Genomic DNA, 14,662 nt, shown 5'->3' with positions numbered 1-14,662 from the left:
GAATTTTGATGCATGAAGAAGTTCTAGGACAATGCTCTAATCAGTTCTCAGTATTTTCCCAGGCTTATAGGAAACTTAAATGAATGCCAAGATCATCATGTCCTGGAGGGCACATTTCCATCTAAAGCAGAGGTGCTCAAACTTATTTGGGTCCTGTTTCCTTTTAAGAAAAAAAATTATTTGGTGCCCCATGGATGTCCGCCTCTTTTAAGCAAACAGGAATTTGTCCTTAGTACTTAAGAAAGTATTTAGTTCAACTTAATCCTTCCATGGTGGAGTGGTAATATTCCCCAATTTGGAAATACTGATTCAATAATAATCAACTGGAGAGATAGAAGAAAATTAGTTTGAGCAGGGAGTCTCCCATTTGCCCTAAAAGTGATAAAAATATTATTATCTTCTTTTTTTCCCCTACCCAACCCCAAAATGCATATTTTCAAGTATTTTGGTTAACTCTAAAAGGTCATGTTTTAGGTCGCTAGGTGAAAACAGAAGCTTAGGTTGGAAACAGTTAGATCTTGCACAATGGAAATTTGAATTTGGAGCCAAAATTTTCTGTATGAGATGGTATCTTTTCACTAAGCTGAAACTTATCCCTAATTTCAGTATGGTAAAACTACTCCTTTTGGTAGTTACTCTTGGTAAGCCAGAAGTCAAGGGATGCCTTATCTAAGAAAATGAGTGTGATTTTTAAAATTTTACAAAGTGGGGGCCAGAGCAGTGGCACAAGCCGTAAGGTGTCTACCTTGCTCACGCTAGCTTAGGACAGACTGCAGGTTGGTCCCCCAAGACAGGGGGCAATTTCTGAGCACATAGCCAGGAGTAACCCCTGAGCGTCACCAGGTGTGCCCCCCCCCCAAACTTTACTAAGCACTGTAATTACTCTATCTCTCTTACATTCTCTGTCTTTCTTATATCTCCTTTTTGACACTATGGTTTGCCCTATTGTAAATGGAGGGATGCTATACATGTCATTTAATTCTCTCTCAGCACCTAGTTCTTTTCCAGAGTGATCAGTTTCAGTGATCTTTGTCACAAAGGACCCTTCTTACTCTATCTGCCCTCCTGGCTCTTAGCAATCTTCCTACCATAGACTCGTTCTCCTGGCCTTCATCTTTTGTTTCGGGGTATTAGTACTATACTATCTTTTCTTTTTCTTATATTCCATAAATGAATGAGATTATTCTGTGTCTCTCCTCCCTCTGAGAAAATGAGTGTGATTTTTGAGTACAAGTAACCTTTCCTTCCTATATTTCTTCTATTCCGGGACTACTCTTGACTCTATGCCCAGGGATCATTCCTAGTGGTGGTGGTGGAATCATATGGTGTAGGGAGTAAAACTTGCATATACTTCAACTCTCTGGGCTATTTTCTGATCCTCTTTTTCTATCTGTAGTATTTGGTTCTGTGGTACTGGCAATCAAACCAAAGGCATCCCTGCTCTCACTTTAAAAATTGCATTACGGTACTCCACTTTTATGAAACAATGGCATTAGTGCTAATTTATACTAAGTGGAAGAAAGGTCCAAAGAGACATTTTATTTTACATCAAAAGGTCTCAAGTCTTGTATACAAGGATAGTGTATGTGCACTGGTTTATTAAAAGGCAAAGTTCACCCCACACAGTGAGGGTGGTACCCTCAAGTTGCTTCTCTGGAAATATGTGTGGGCTGTATATTTATGTTTCCTGCTTTTACCAGGTTTGAATGTTATTTTGATATTTTTGTTTGTTATTTTGATATTTAAATGTTACTTGTTTTGATTTGATAGTTGATTTTGGAGTTTAGTGGTACTCAACTTTTCCATGTAAGTTAATAATTTCTTTGCTTTATGCTAATTAGGTTTATGAAAGATTTCATAAGAATACTATACCTTAATATAACAGCAGATAGACATCTTTATTAGCTCATTTATTTCTCATAACAAATCTAGGAATATTGCCCAATCTATATTATATATAGGATACATTAATCACAGAGCAAGTTAAATAATTCTTCACCTAACCAATGACAGGCTTTATCCTGTGTTATCCTTCTCCTGAATCTATGGTATAAATCACTGGATACGCCTCTTTTAAGTACTTCCAATATTGGGAGGGTAGCAGACAATCAATGATACCTTTCCGTGCTCCATTCTAAACATATGTGCACATTCAGTTTGGTACTCCAACAAATGGTAATGGCAAAGAGAGGAGTGGTGAGAAAGGATGAGAATGGAAGACAGATTGGGAATAAAGAGAGACCATAGTCTTCTTTCTTTTTTTTTTCCCATTAGTTCATCCTTAGAGTGTGAACAAATCATTATTTTTATTTTTTTAAATTTATTTGTTTTTATAATAATAATTTTTATTTTGACCAAAGTGGATTACATATCTTTCACAGCAATTTTAGGTACATATTGACATTGAATCAGAAGAATTCCCAACACCAAAGTTGTCCTCCCACCATCCCTGTTCCCAATATGCATCCCATATCCCCCTCCCTTTCCCCCCAGGCTGCTACTATAAGTGGTCCCCTCTGTGTCTAGCTTGTTGTAGAATGAGTATCAATTCTGTTGTCATTGGCTTTGGGTTTGGTGTTTAAGTCTGGTCATTTTATTACTACTTAGTGATCATACAACTGTTTGGTCTTGGTACCCTTCATTATTTCCCCCTCGATTTGAGAGGCGGAATAAGATGGTTCAAGTTACGTGGTTCTGTTTGAATAAAAGAAAAAAATAAAATGGGGTAAAAATCAAATAAGCAAAAATTGGGCAGACTCCTTTTGAAGGCTATAAATATTAATTTGGGAGAAAAAAGGTAAAAAGGAAGAGAAACACAACAATACAAAAAGAAAAATCAAACAAAAAATCCAAAAAGCACCACAGCAATAAAGACAACCACACACAATAACCATGATCCTGAAATAAAAACAAAAACAAAGCACAAGAAATGAAAACAACAATAGCAACAAGAGTAACAAAACCAAAAAAAAATATTTTGTGCTGCTGCTGCTTCTCCTTTTTTTTTTTTTTTTTGCATAGGCACAGTAAATATTGGGGAAATTAGAAAGGGATTCCCTTGGCTTAAGAGATACAGGGTTTCTCCGCTCTTGAAGTATATGGTCATGGGAATAACTACAGACTCCATACATGTTCATTTACATAATCTTCTTTCTCTGCTTTCCTCCTTCCTCAACTGCTGATCTCTGATGCTGGTTTGCTTTGGAAGATCCAGGAGCAGTCAGCTTAGTTGGGAATTGTCATCTTCCATTTAGAAATAGTTCTTCTATTTGTATCCTTGGTTTACTTCTGATCTGCTTAAGGTATTTTGATGACAGTAGAGGGATGAGAGCAAGGAGTCCTGATCTTCTCAACTTTTAGTAACTTTAGGATGGGTGGGGGGGAGAAGAGAAGGTTGAAAGTGTACTTCTCTGTCTGGGAAGTGAGAGATGGTTGGTTGCTGGACAAGATCCCAGTGGCTATTCTTTTTCATTGGTGATTATGCCTTCCACTGGAGTCTCAGACTACCTCTGCTACAACTGCTACAACTACCTATAGAATGGAGAAATGAGAGGATCCAGAGGCCAAGAAATGGTCGGGGATGTGCACCAAAAGTCAGCCCCAAGTTTCTTGCAAACAAGAAAAGCAGTCATGCTTAGTTGAACTTGGAGTCCTGGTGGTTATTACTAAGAGTTTCATAATGTGGTTAGACAGTGGAGCTGTTAAACAGGTTTTGCCTCCTGAAGAGCCTTGGGATTTTATAGGCGATGGTAGCTTGAAGAGTCCCTCAGTATTGGAATTGACACCTCTAAAGAACTTGAAACATAGTGAACTCTTTAAAATTTCCACCCACCCCAAGGTAGGGTTCCTTTACCTTTTTATTTTTTTATCCATAACTGTCTATATTTTAACTTTTTGTCATTGTTATTGTTTTATATGTATTGCCTTCTTTCCCAAACTTTTAATGAAACAAATAATCTGTGAGGACAGATGGATTTTTCTCGACGTTTTGTCCCCAGTGGATCTTTGTGCTGTCGGTTTCTGTTAAAGCCCTTGTAGGAGTCAGCACTGTTTACACATGTGGTACCTTGTGATACCTTTTGTCCAGTGGAGGGAAAGACAAGCATTCTTTTGAAGATGCCCATACAGTATTGTCACTTGCCCTTGGCTCCTCTCTTCTCATGTTTAACTGCAAGTTTGAAGTAGGACCACAGTTGATACTATAGCGCAGCTCAAAGAAATAAAGGTATTTTCAGATATCATTTTCAGGACTAGGAGGGCTCCAAGAACAATGGGGATTACAGCTCTATTTTCTACCTGGATAGTAACTGAAATTTTTGGAGCTTTGGTAGGACTGCATTCCTGAATCTGCCCTGTTCTCCTCCCTTCCCCACACTCAGTTCCAACCCTGGGCTGTATATGTGGAGTAATGCAAGGTTGAGCAATTGAGAGCTATGGCAAAAATCCCTGTTTACTCAGTTTCTACTGCCTTGTTTTGGAACTACTGCACTACTTACACAATTAATCTGGGATAGGCAGCTCTAGCTAGCTCCACACCCTGAACAACAGGGACCTCATTCTTTCTACTACTCTCAGAATAAAGTTCAGACTCAATTTATTCAGACCTTTTGCCTCCACAGTCTCTAATGTAACCTATATCCTTTCTATTCTAATTTTAATTTTTTAAATTTTACTTCTTTCTCTCTGGTTTGCAGAAATGTTTATGGTATGGTTTTATACTTAAAACATTCTACAACATGCTCTCCATCAGTACTTTCCCTCAACCATTGTCTCAGTTTACCCCTTACCATACACCTCAACTGTTGTAACCTTTCAGAGAAAGTTCTTAGGTTTTGTTGCCTTTGGGCATCTGTATATTCACCTACTATGTTTCTTTTTGTTTCACATCTGAGAAATCATTCTATGTCTGTTCTCCTTCTGATTAAATGTATTCATCCTCTACAAACCCATCCATGTAACAGCAAGTTGCCGAATTTCATCTTTCTGTAAAGTTGATATGTAGTCCATTGTGTATATGTACCAAAAATGCTTTATACACTTATCTGTCAATGGTTATTTGGATTGTTTCCAGGTTTTAGCTATTATGAATAGCACTGCAATGAACAGAGTAGTGCAAATGTCTTTTCTGACCAGACTTTTTGGGCCCTTGCTGGGTTCTGTGGAAGCTCAATTTCTAGATTGTTTTTATTATAAAGCTATTCATATAAATTGTTTTCCAAAAAGACTGAACCAATCACTGTTTCACCAGCAGTGAATGAGGATTCCTTTCCCACAGATCAAGCCAGTACTGGTTGTTTATGTATATATATATATATATATATATATATATATATATATATATATATATATATATATATATGTGTGTGTGTGTGTGTGTATATATATATCTTTTCAATGTGAGGTGATAACACATTGTTGTTTTAAATTGCAAAAGATATAACTGATGAACATTTTTATGTAACTTTTGACCATCTGTATAACTTTTTAAAATATAAATATTTATTTAAGCACCAGGATTACAAGCATGTTTGTAGTTGTATTTCAGTTATTAAAAAAATACCCCCTTCACCAGTGAAACATTCCCACAACTAAAGCCCCCCCTGCTAAACCTCCCCCACGTGTATTCACAACAGGCATTCTACTTCTCTCATTTTTTATCATTGTCATCTAGTTGTTAGTGTAGTTATTTCCCTAACAGAGTTCACCACTCTTTGTGGTGAGCTTCAAATTGTGAGTTGGTCCTTGCAGCCCTTCTAGCCCTTAACTCTATTTTCTCTAGGCCTTATTACAGTAATGTCTTTAATTTTTCTCAAAACCCATACTATTCTGTGTCTATCTCTCTCCCTCTAACTTATTTAACTCAATGTAATAGATTCCAATGTACATCCACATATAGGAAAATTTTATGATTATTCTTAATGGAGAAAAACGGAAAGCATTTCCACAAAGGTTTGGCACTAGGCAAGGATGCTCACTATCTCCACTCTTATTCAACATAGTATTAGAAGTTCTAGCCATAGCAATCAATCAAGAGAAGGAAATCAAAGGAATCCAAATCAGAAGTCTAACTACCTCTACTTGCAGATGATATGATGATGTACATTGAATATCCTAAGGAGTCCACAGAAAAGGGACTAGAAAAAAACAAAGCAATACAGTAAAGTGGCCAGTTACAAAGTCAATACACAAAGGACAATTGCATTCATTTGTACAAATAACTACTTGAAGGAGAAGTAGATCAAAGAGTCTATCTCATTTAAAATAGTGTCCAAAATGATCAAGTATCTAGGAATCAACCTATCAAGAGGAGAGAGCTATAGCAAGAAAACTTCAAAATACTTCAGAAAGAAATTGAATAAGATTGAAGAAAATGGAAGAACATCCCATTATCATAGATTGGTAGAATAAATACCATCAAAATGGTCATTTTACCTAAAGTTCTATATTCCCTAGTGAAAGTCAGACAACATTCATTAAGGACTTAGAACAGTCAATTATAAAGTTTGTGTGGTACCATAAAATATGTAGGATAGCCAATCAATACTGATAAACAAGAAAATGGGTGGTATCTCATTACCTAATTTGAAGCTTTAATATAAAGCCATTGTGGTCAAAACAGCATATTATCGGAACAAAGGAATAGTTGGAGATCAATGGGCCAGAATAGAATATCCTGTGGCAAACCCCTAAGCATATGGTCAACTAATCTTTGATAAAGGAGCCAAGAACATGAAACGGAGCAGACAAATGGTGTTGGAACAATTGGGTAAATATGTGTAAGAAATTAAAGATTGATGCCTATCTTACACCTTACACAAAAGTCAATTCAGATTGTAATATAGATCTTGAGATTAGACCCAAATTCATAAAGTTCATTGAGGAAAACATAGGCAGAACACTCCGAACCTTAGACCTCAAAGAATAGTTTGATAATAGGATGCCATTGGCAAGAGCTATAGCATTAAACCTAAATAAATGGGACTATGTCAGACTAAAAAGTTTCTGTATGGCAAAAGAAACACGGGCTAAAAATCCGAAGGCAACTAACTAATTGAGAGAAAATTTTTGCACTCAACATATTAGATAAAGGGTTGAGTGCAAAATTGAGATGCAGTGATTCCCCTTTTGGGTATTTATTGCTAGATCAAAAAACATTTATCCAAAAGGATTTATGCACACCACTATTTATTGCATTACTCAGTACAATCAACCTAGCTTCTCAATAACAGATGAATAGACTATGGAGACGTGGTACATATATAAACTTCTAAACTCATCTGAACTTGGATTTTGTTTTGGGAAAGGCTTTTGATTACCATTTTAATTTCTTTGATTATTATTGAATTCTTAATATTTTCTGCTTTCCCTGGAAATTGAGCTCCCATACGATCCAGCTATACCACTCCTAGGGATATACCCTAGGAAACCAAAAATACATTACAAAAATTCCTTCCTCACACCTTTATTCATTGCTGCACTATTTATAATAGACATACACTGGAAACAACCAAGATGCCCTTCATCAGATGAATGGCTAAAGAAACTGTGGTACATATACACAATGGAATATTATGCAGCTGTCAAGAGAGATGAAGTCATGAAATTCTCCTATACATGGATATACCTGGAATCTATTATGCTGAGTGATATAAGTCAGAGGGAGAATAGTCTCCCTCATCTCTGGGTTTTAAGAAAAATAAAAGACATTTTTGCAATCCTTAGAGACAAAGAGAGGAGAGCTGGGATGTTCAGCTCATGACATGAAATGAAGCTCACCACAAAGAGATGAGTGTAGTTATAGAAATAAGTACACTGAAAACAATCATAACCATGTGAATGAATGAGGGAAGTGGAAAGCCTGTCTAGAGTACAGGTGGGGGTGTGGTGGGGAGGAGGGAGATTTGGGATATCAGTGATGGGAATGTTGCACCGGTGAAGGGAGGTGTTCTTTACATGACTGAAACCCAACTACAATCATATTTGTAATCAAGGTGTTTAAATAAATATATTATTATATAAAAAAGGCGATACATCGTGACCAAGTAGATTTTATTTCAGAGATATAAGAATGGTTTAACATATATAATCAATCAACATAATAAACCATATCAACAAAAAATAAAAACCATATGATCATATTTATAGATGCAGAGAAATTATTTGATAGGTCCAACACCAATTCATGATAAAAAAAAAAACTCCCTACAAGATGAGATGGATTAGTCAAAGACCATTTACCACAGTCCCATGGCAAATATTATTCTCAATGGGGATAAACTAAAAGCCTTTCCTCTAAAATCTGATACAAAACAAGGCAGAGAGGTGAGAGGAGTCTCACCACTCCCATTCAATATAGTACTGGAAGTACTTGCCACAGCAGTTAAGCAAGAAAAATATATCAAGGGCATCCAGATAGGAAAGGAAGAAGTCAAGCTCTCACCGTTTGCAGATGACATGCTACTACATTTAGAAAATCGTAAAGACTATATCTAATAGCTTCTAGAAACAACATGTTTGTATAGCAAAGTGGTAGGCTATGAATTTAATGCAGAAAACCTAATGGCCTTCTTCGACATAAATAATGAAAAAGAAGAAATGGACCTTAAAAACCAATTCCATTTACAATAGTGCCTCATAAACTCAAATACCTTGGAATCAACTTAACTAAAAAGGTCAAGGACCTATATAAAGAAAACTACAAAATATTGCTTCAAGAAATTAAAGAGGACACAAGTAAATGGAGACACCTAATCTGTTCATGGATTGGGAGGTTTAACAACATTAAAATGGCAATAATCTCCAAATTATTGTACACATTTAATAGAATTCTTCTAAAGATACTCATGATATTCTTCAAAGAAGTGGATCGAACATCCTGAAATTTATTTGAAACAATAATCGCCCACAAATAGCTAAAGCAACCCTTAGGAAAAAGAAGATCGAAGGCATCACTTTCCCCAATTTTAAATTGTACTACAAAGCAATAGTCATTAAAACAACATGTTAGAAAAAAGATTTTCTGTTTTCTCTTGGTTATACATTTGGAGTTTATAGGCATCCAAACATTTATCCATTTCTTCTCTATCCAGTTTTTTGGCATATGATTTTCTAAGTATCCCTGGCCATCCTTTGAATTTCTGTGGTAGCTTGTCATCTTCCCCCTTTTATTTTTAGACCATTTCTTATTTATTTTACTTTATTAATCAATAGCATGTATCACATAGTGGATATTGTTGATCATAATACATTTGGTTCTAGATAAGTGAGAGCAGAATTGTAAAAAAAAAATAGAAAGAGGGTAAAAAAGAAAGAACGAGGAAAAGAAGCACCACAAACAAATTTATGAAAATTACTGTATCTACAATGTGGTTATTAAGTCATTATCAAAAAGTATAGTATAGGCTTATTGCTAGCTGTTCATTCTGTTCTTTTGTTTCTGAACATTAAGGGACTTCAGCTACACATTAGTATCTAAACTGTATCCTAATGTGAATTAGTATCCTATGCGAATTACAGTATTTAACAAAGGAAATTGTCAAACAGCTGCAAATGTAGCCACATAGTCCAGTAATTCAAACCATTATTGCAGATACTGTAGCTTTTATGCTTGTAGTTATATCTACCAGGTCTGATTGTAGGAGAAGGCAGGGGAAGGTTGTCTGCACTCACTCCAAAAAAGTCCTGTAAAATCAGCTCCAATACGGGTACACCTGGAGTTTGGTCAGATTGGTATCTCTACAGAGAGTAGTAGAGAATGGTGAAGCAGTACCACAGACAAAGGATTATGGGTGATGGATGCAGCAGACCTGGCTTCAGGAGAGCAGAGTGTTGCCCACCCTCTCCTCCTGGTGCATGACTGGTATATCCATAGTTTTTTCATGACTTATTTTATATCTCTTTGGAGAACAGAGAGAGTCTGTGTATCTGGCCTGGTACAAACCTGGCAATTGCATTTGTCAGCATGGTTATAGTTGACAGATCTTCTGGAAGTATGAGATGTCCGTTGTGGACTTCTACACTACTTTCCCATTGTGTCTGTTGTAGTCTGGGCATGAATCTTTTTACCACCTAAATCACCATGCAAGAGAGATCAAGGATTCAGATAAGTGCTACTTTCTTCACAGATGGATCTATCCCAAGTGTTGTTGCTAGTAAATAGTTTGGAGTTTCATATGAATATTTCTGGAAGGCTTCCTTACAAACTTGGCTGTGCCTATTCTCTGGCAGTTGTTTAGAGCTCTATGAATTCTTTTTTTAAATAATTTTTATTGAGACCCATATAAATTATAAGTCTTTCACAGTTATAGTTAAAGTACATAGTGACAGTCAGTTAGGACAATTTCCCACCACCAGTGTTGATCTTTCTTTGCCTCTGTTCCAAGCATGCATCCCATACTTCCCTTCTTTGCCCCCTAGATTACTAGAGTAACCAGTTACCTTTGTATATAACTTGTTGTAGATCTTGATTCTGTTGTCGTTAACTTTAAGTTTGGTATTTAGGCCTGATCATTATTTATTTCCACTCAATGTTCATGTGACTGTTTGCTCCTACTACTATCTACTTTCTTCCCCCCTAATTTATTTATTTATTTATTTTAATTTGGGGGGCTACACCAGTGTCACTCAGGGGTTACTCCTTGCTATGAAATTGCTCCTGACTTGGGGACACCGGGAGAATGAATCATGGCCTATCCTAGGCTAGCGTAGACAAGGCAGACGCCTTACCCCTTGCACCACCCCCCTTAATTTATGAGGCAAAACAAAATGATTCAAGTTCTATAGTTCTGTTGGGGAAAAAAAGAAAAAGAATAAAAAGCTAGGAGGAATTCATCTAGCTATCAATAGCATTTTAAAAGAAGCAAAAGGGGAAAAAGAGAAAAAAGAAGCAATGGCTAAATACCCAACAGCCACAATAAACTACTAAACAACAACTCAAAAACGAGAAAAGAAAGAAAAAGAAAAGGAGGGCTGGTGTGGCAAGGTTTTGTGCTTTTTTTTTCCTTTTTTTTTTTTTGCATAGGCACAGTACATTTTGGGGAAATTTGAAAGGGAATTACCTTGGCCTAAGAGATACAGGGTTTCTCCACCCTTGATGCATACTGTCATGGGAACAACTACAAGTTCCAGATATGCTCGTTATCGAACCCCCAATTATTTTATGGTGCCAGCAAATGTTCTGCTCAGTTGTGGCTGACAAAATCAGTCCTCTGTATTTAGAGATCTTGGTATTTGCACAGGTCATAGGACAAAGTCTAGGATAGAGTCTTTCTTTGAGTTCTAGATGTTCTGTTCTGTCACAGTTGTTTTAGTCGTTTTTCTGTAATTAGTGATCTTGGTTTTTGCACAGATTTTAGGTCAAAGCCTAGGATATAGCCTTTCTTTGTGGTTTCAAAAGTTCTGCTTGTAGAATTAAATAATAAAAAGGAGGCCTTCGATGGGCTTGGATGATGGTGGATGGTGAATGGAGGCCTTTCTCCTCCAGCCCAGGACCACGTGGCTCCAATCTCCTCCAGCCGGTGGGTCCGCAAGTTCAGGAGAGCAATGGGTAGAAAAATCACAGGCAGGCTTCTTCAGGAAATAACTTATTTATTTGCCCTGACCAATATGTGTAGCCTATCATAACCATTTATGCTGAATTCTTATTCAGCCCTGCATTCTAACTTGTCTTTCATCCATCTCTCCTCCTGATCCTTCTCCATCCATGCAAATCCCCCTTTTGCCCCTGAGGCCAAACCTCCCAGAATTGGGAGGGTCTTTCTTGTAGGTAAGTTAACAAGAAGAATGGAGGGTGTGGTAACAGTCGCATCTAGACAATTGGTGTTGGTAATGAAATAAAAGTCCACAGTGTATTCACTTTTGGACAATTAGGTGGTGGTATAAAAATTTTTTAAAAGGGGAGAAAAAAAGCATAGCCCAACTAAAAACTTGATTTAAAAACCGCCTGTATCTAACTTTGTTTCAGGTATATCTCTTGATTTAAGTCGTTTTCTTGCCAATTTAAATGTGCTTTATTGTTTTCCATAGTTAATGTTCTCAATTGAATAATGCTTTACTGTATATTTTAATGTACTAGCCTGTTTTCAAAATGTATGTTCTGTATAAATTTTTGTGCACTTTGTGTGTAGGGATAGGAGCATAGGATAGTGTGTTGAATAGGAGTATAAAAGTTCCAGGAAAATGGTTAAATGACTTTATAGGAACATGAAAGTTCCAGGATAAAATGCTTGATTTTAAGTAGCATTAAAAGGTATAGGAACTAGGAAGTTTCAGGATAGTAGGTAGATAGTAGGTAGAAAGCATTAAGAAATTTTAAAGTTACAGGTGTATGTTGTATTTTGCAGAAAAGTTATGTTTTTGGAAAAGGCTAATAAGTTAGCACAGAGCGTTAGCACAACGGTAAAGCATTTATCTTGCATGAAAAAGGACAGTGTTTTGAATCCTGGTGTCCCATAAGGTTCCCTGAGTCTGTCGGGGGCAATTTCTGAGCATAGAGCCAGGAGTAGCCCCTGAGTGCTGCTGGGTGTGACCAAAAAAAAAAAAAACCACACACAAAACAAAACAAAATATAGGGTTTGTGCTATATTTGCCATATAAGAATACCTCTCTTTCATGCACACCAAATGTTAACTGAACAGGTGATTGATCTTAATCTGAGTCTGGGTATGAATAGCATTACCCATATTATATTAAATTACATTATATTACATTATATTATTAATATTACATTACATTACATTATATTATATTACCCACATGTAAGAACGATATGTCTCTCTTTCTTTTAGTACTTCTTCTATTCCTGTTATACAGTTGTGTGGTCAGAACCCATATCCGGAAGTTGCTTCTTGAGTTGGTTGAAACTCAGGGTTTAAGTAAACAGCCCTGTGATATATACAATTTGGAGATGAGAGATGGTACAGTGCAGGGCTTCCATGAGGCTTGCTTTGCACATGGATGACCTGTATTCAATCCCTGGCACCCCATGTGGTTGCCTGAGCACTGCCAGAGGTGATCCCTGAATACCATCTGATGTGATCCCCAAACCAAAAAAAAAGTCTTTAGTAACTACTTTTGAAGTGGGTGATTAGATAAATGTAATAATATAAAAGTGCTTAATTTGAGAAAAGAAAAAAATTGACTTAATATTTCAACTTGTAGTGAGTAGGAATTTAAATCTAAATCGTATAATGTGTGATTTATATCTTTATAGATAGATTTGATAGAATATAGATAGAGATAGATATTATGAAGAAAGTTGTCAGGGAATTGATTTTGGTTTTGGATACGTAGAATTTAAAGTTATAGTGGCCTCAATAAATGTATTTATCACATGAGCTGGGGTTAAAGTGGGAATTTCAATTATCTCCAGAGAAAAAAGCTGAGGAATTTCTGGTTAATATTAGAGTCATTCTCTTTAGTTAGTTTTAAGTAGTACACAGGTCATTTTCAGCTGATTTATGTCTACTGCTGTGATAACATTTGAGAAGAGATAACAAGCAGAGTTATTCCATATTTGTAAATTTGTTGGATGAGCTTCATACTCAGCTTATGGGTGAAGGGTGTGTTCCCACTTCTCAGCAGACAGAGGAGAATGTTGGAACTACAAGCTAAGGAATTCCTCCAGCTACCAGGAGACCTCAAAAGAGTCAGGATAAAATTTTCACTTTGTGCAAAAATTGAATACAGCCCATTTTGACACCTTGATTTGCACTCAGTGAAATTGATTTCAGACTTCTGGGTTTTTAGGATTGTAAGAGAAATAAACCAGTATTGATTTAAGCCACATAATCTTTGATTGTTTAAAATTGCTACAGGAGACGACTATATTGAGCATTTGTCAGTGTCATATTGTTAGACATTTTGGTGTGGCAAGGCTGAGATGGTGGTGGCTGAGGTGGTGGTGTGGTGGTAGAGATCCCCAGTCAAATAACTCTGAATTTTGAATGAATGAATTTTCTTTTTTTTTTTTTTTTTTTTTTGGTTTTTGGGCCACACCCTGTGATGCTCAGGGGTTACTCCTGGCTATGCGCTCAGAAGTTGCTCCTGGCTTCTTGGGGGACCATATGGGACGCCGGGGGATCGAACCGTGATCCGTCCTAGGCTAGCGCAGGCACCTTACCTCCAGCGCCACCGCCCGGCCCCGAATGAATGAATTTTCATATGTAAATTTATTCAATCAAATTTTATGGAGCACCGGTATGCTTTGTTTCTGGCATTTATAGTGAAGCCCTTGCTACTTAGATTGTACAGGGAAATAAGATACTGAAAACAAATAATTAATATGCTGATGTCCCAGTGTTACTTTCTTTTCCTCTCAGAGCAGAATATTACTGCAAGTGGTTTTTAATGAGGTTAGCAGGAAGTGTTAATAAGCAGGAAGCTCACTAACATTTGAACAGCGCCAAAAGAAACATAAAGTGAGGGGGCTAAATTAATAAAAACAACAGTAACAAAAAAGTCAGGACCAGAGCAATAGTACCATGGCTAGGAATTGGCCTTGTAGGTATCTAACTTGGGTTCAGTCCCAGCACACACACACACACACACACACACACACACACACACACACACACACACACACCCCTAGCATAGCCAGTTGTAATTCCTAACACACACACACACACACACACACACACACACACACACACACACACACACACAC

General features: G+C 36.8%; 1 protein-coding gene across 1 annotated transcript in view; it reads left to right on the top strand.

Moving 5' to 3' along the window:
• The window catches only part of GAS7 (growth arrest specific 7), a 281,074-nt gene that overhangs the window by 70,520 nt on the left and 195,892 nt on the right, over positions 1–14,662 (top strand). The gene's annotated exons all lie outside the window — the stretch shown is intronic.

The sequence above is a fragment of the Suncus etruscus genome, chromosome 7 (genome assembly GCF_024139225.1).
Source record: "Suncus etruscus isolate mSunEtr1 chromosome 7, mSunEtr1.pri.cur, whole genome shotgun sequence".
NCBI lineage: Eukaryota > Metazoa > Chordata > Mammalia > Eulipotyphla > Soricidae > Suncus > Suncus etruscus.
Note: the sequence above shows the minus strand (reverse complement) of the source record. Positions and strands in the feature narration are given on the sequence as shown.